General features: G+C 54.2%; 1 long non-coding RNA gene across 1 annotated transcript in view; it reads right to left on the bottom strand.

Annotated features, from left to right (window-relative positions):
• The window catches only part of LOC103916822, a 29,532-nt gene that overhangs the window by 11,561 nt on the left and 13,829 nt on the right, over positions 1-4,142 (bottom strand). Inside the window, exon 2 of the long non-coding RNA XR_663601.1 lies at positions 3,412-3,583. This is a non-coding gene — a long non-coding RNA (uncharacterized LOC103916822). The remainder of the gene's footprint in view (positions 1-3,411; positions 3,584-4,142) is intronic.

Raw genomic sequence — 4,142 nt, 5'->3', positions numbered from 1 at the left:
ACGTGAACGGGGCCAGGGAAGGCATGGGGTGACGTGGGGGTGCACAGCCCTACGGCTTCTGATCCGCGCAGATCCATGTGGAAACAGGCTCCCTAAAGCACGTAAACACGGGCGTGTGAACACATGGCTGCACAGGTGCCAGCGTCTATACAGACACATACGGGGAGAGAGAGGGAACCGCACGGATCCTTTCCAACCCTTTCCATCCTGGCTGTCGTGCCTGTTTGTTTTCTGGTACGCTCGTCTTGCTGGAATTTTTAACATTTAATTAGTTGAGCCAGCTGCTTCCTCTTTGCAAAAGGCCCTTTAGTTTTGCCTCGTTTTAAACGCGCGTTTCTTTTGTTAGCAGGATCAACGCAGGCTCCGGCCGAGCCGCACAGCCCAGACCCCAGCGCCCGCCGCCGTTCACCCCTTGCATTGTGCTTCCGACGCCGGGTTCAGGGACACGCTGGGAGCTGCGGGCTTTGCACGGGTGGTGCCAGCCAAGCCGCCCTGGGCTCCAGCCGGGGCTGGGATGACAGCAAAGCACAGAGCTGCCATACGTCCTCTCTTCATCCCTCTCAAGTGAATTGGAGCTTAGCGTGACCTGACGCTCTGCAGATTATCGTCCCTTGGAAACGGGATGAAAACCGGAGGACTCACCGAGCAGAAGAAAGAGATTTCTACCCAGGCGTGGTGGGGCATGGATCCCACTTCCCCAGCAAGGCAATTCTCGCCGGCTGAAGCATAATCGCCACCTGTCTGGATGAAAGATGCTGAATTTTTACCAACGGTGCTCAAAATCCCCCCGAGGGGAGGGTGCTGGGAGAGCCCTTCCCATCAGCTCTGCACGCACGCACAGACCCAGATGCATCCGAAATCAGCTGCTGCTCCGGGCTGAGCCTAGGCGGGCAGAGATGGTCCCCAGCAGGCCAGCCAGGAGCCGGAGCCGTGTTTGGTCCTGCCCCAGGCTCCAGACACTCGGCACAGCGGGCAGGAGAGGGCTGAATGCTCGCAGGCAACATGGATGGAAGACATCCCCTCGCCCAGCGCGGGCTGCGGTGCCCGAGGTTCGCTCTGACTTGTCTTAGCCCTGGAAGAAGGTCGCAGCCTGTCCTTAAGTCTTTTGCTGAATTACATGGCAGGCACACAGGTTTAACTGTTTCCTAGGTACTGAAGACAGCCAGGAGCTACATTTATTTTTAACGGCTGTAAAATAAGTGGCATGAAATTTGGGATGGTGGCAGGTTGTTTGGAGGGTGATCTTGTGCCCTTTCCTGGGGCTCTTCCCCCACGTGCAGCATCCTTCCTCGCCGGGGAGGCTCTGCCCCTACCTCCTCAACAGCACCTCGGCTTCAAGGCTGCCTTTCGCTCCACCTTTCCTTGATTTTTGATAAGGTCTGCCATTCTTTTTGGTCTTTCAAGTCTGGGCTTTGCCTCGCTTGCTTTGTCCTACTCCACATGCCCGTGTTTTCTTTCTAGTCCTCTGTAGCACATGGAATCATTTTGTTTTAATCATTTTACCCGTTTCCCTTCAATATGTTCCTTCTTCTCCCTGGTCCCTCCCTCCGCTCCTTCCTTTACGTTTTCTGCCCGCAGATTTGGGAGGCTCCTTGCCAAAGGGCTGAGGACGAGCAGCTCCGGGCATCGCCACGGTCCCTTCCTCCGACAGCCCTGCCCCACGCTGGCACTGCTAATTCAGCCCCGGCGGAGATTAGGAGAGAGTCGCTGGCCCGATTACGGCGGCTGCAAAAGAGCCCATTGATTTCAGGGGAGCTGGGATTTCAGCCTGATTATCGCTACCGCTCATGAAAATACTTCTAAGGCGTTTGCCTTTGGAAAAGGGCAGATTGCCTCAAATGTCAGGTGTCAGCAAAGCCTTCCTGCATCCCTAGGCGGACTTCATCTAGTCCAGCTTCATCTCCAGCTTCAAATGACACAAAAGGACCCTCTGCGATTCTATTCATACCAGATGCGATCGCCTATCTTTAAAGCCGAGAGAAGTTTTCCTGAAGAGAGACACGTGAACTTTTTTCTGATCGTTCTAATCATTCCTTTTTCTCCCGGGAAATAAATTTTTAATTGTTCTTATTCTTCCATATCACCTTTGAGAGGCATTCGCTTTTTTGTTGAAAGTCCAAGGTAGAAGAACACTTAAAAGTTTTCAATTTTCAGACCGCGGCAAACCTACCGCTTCTGACATAAACAAACAAAGCCCAAACATGTTTAATGAAACAGTTTTGGTTTTCAAAATGAACGTTTTTGTTTTGATCAAAAAGCCATTTGTAGCTCCAATCCCGAAGACGTTTTCCCAAGACCCATTTAATCCGGCTCTAAAAATCTCTCTGCAGAGAGAGGCGCGACGTACGCTTCTTTGCCAGCCTGGGTTTGCTTCCCCCTCGTTAGAGCTGCCAGATGCGAGACCTGGGCTTGGGGGGGAACGAAGACGCTGCTCGGCGGCTCGAGCGAGCCGAGGGAGCGCGGGGCTGATCGCAGGTTAGTCCTCCGATAACAGAACGAAGGCAGAGCCTGGCAAACAGTATCTAGCAAACAATAATGTGCGTTTTCCCTCTGTTTCCCTTCTCCGGTTGTCGGGGAGCAAAACTTTACCATTTTCTCCCACATGTGTCCCAGTCATTGCGTGGCGGACCGCATGCAGGGATTTCGGTCCCGGCTGCACCTCCCGTGGCTGGCACACCTAGCACCGGGCTTCGGTCGACAACCCTTGTCTTTATGATCTAAAAATTCATTTCTAGCAGGCACTGACTTCAAAACTGCTGTCCATGCAGTTGTTCCTGCCAGCAAACTCATTAGCAGAGATATTCATTGAGAGCAAACGTACAGGAGAAATGAACTCAGCCACCCAGGCGCTACCGACTGCGGCTCCCGGGGTAAAGAAACAGCTTCGCACACACGCACGCCCTCCTGCCTGCCCATCGCACCCGGCGAGGGCCACCTTTCGAGTCTGAAACACCAAAGCAAAGCGAAGGAGCCTGCAGTGCTCTGCAACGTGGTACCCGGCTTCGGGAGAGGCTGAGAGCGGGTCGCCCGCAGAGAAGCAGAGCAAAACCCAGGTGTTGTTTCTGTACCAGCAAAGCTGCGACCTTTTTGAAGGAGACGGAGGTTGCTGCCAGGTAGCTCAGCAGCTCTTGGCAGGAGCCGACCCCCTGCAAGGAGCGGCATCCGCCCCCTCTCGCTCCCCAGCCCCGCACCCCTTCACGTACCTGCGCGAGCACCCGAGGGAGACCCCCACCTTGCCGGTCCCCGCAGCCGCCTTTCCCACGGCCGGAGAGCCCCAGCCATGGGGCGGGGAGCATTTCCGTATCGCCTAGCCCACCCCTCCGCTCGCCCCTCGTTAATCACCCTCTGGCACGGCCCCGGGGACGGGTGGTACCCGGGGAGAGCGGCTGCGTGCCGTCCCCCAGCGCTCACCCGTAACGACAGCCAGTTGCGGCCGTGGCAGCGCGATGATGGTTGTCCATCCCAGCTCCTCAAGGGCAGCGTGGTCTCGGTCCGAGGTGGTGCCTGAGGCTGGTCGCTTCGTCGCTGCAGGGCTACACCCGGTAATAACTCCTCCAGCACGGTTACACTTCGAAGCATCTCACTAAAAAGCAGGAAAAAAGCGCATTAAAGTCGAGTGGAAACAAAGCTGAGAGGGTTCGGCAGGTCTGACTTACGAGAAGAGATGAAGGAACTTAACATATAGGCCTGTAAAAGAGGAAAGGGGCAGAGGGGAGATGTGGAGAATATGAGAAAGCTAGACAAATAATAGTAATAATAAAAATAGCGTTATTTATAAATTGCTCACTCAAGGGCTCGGAGGGACCCAAGCAGACAATTAAAGCACAATAATAATAAACAATAATAATTAAAACCTCATAAAACACGTCACAGGAAAAGGAAGCAAAATATTCTAAAGCTCATGAAATCCTGCAGAGGATATAAAATAAAGGCAAGGGGGAAAACTTATCTGAGCTTGAGCGAAAATATATCACAGGCAGTAATGGGTTTCTGCTGAGGAAAAAGAGACAGAGAGGAGAGAGGCTTAGACTAGAGAGAAGGGAAGATGCCGTTGCGGTGAGTAAGGGCCACCGGCGGTGACGGAGGTGCCCGGGGAGGCACCGCAGCAGCAGCCTGCTGCGAGGTATTAGACACGCGGTCCG

The sequence above is a fragment of the Pygoscelis adeliae genome, unplaced genomic scaffold, assembly GCF_000699105.1.
Source record: "Pygoscelis adeliae isolate BGI_AS28 unplaced genomic scaffold, ASM69910v1 Scaffold565, whole genome shotgun sequence".
NCBI lineage: Eukaryota > Metazoa > Chordata > Aves > Sphenisciformes > Spheniscidae > Pygoscelis > Pygoscelis adeliae.
Note: the sequence above shows the minus strand (reverse complement) of the source record. Positions and strands in the feature narration are given on the sequence as shown.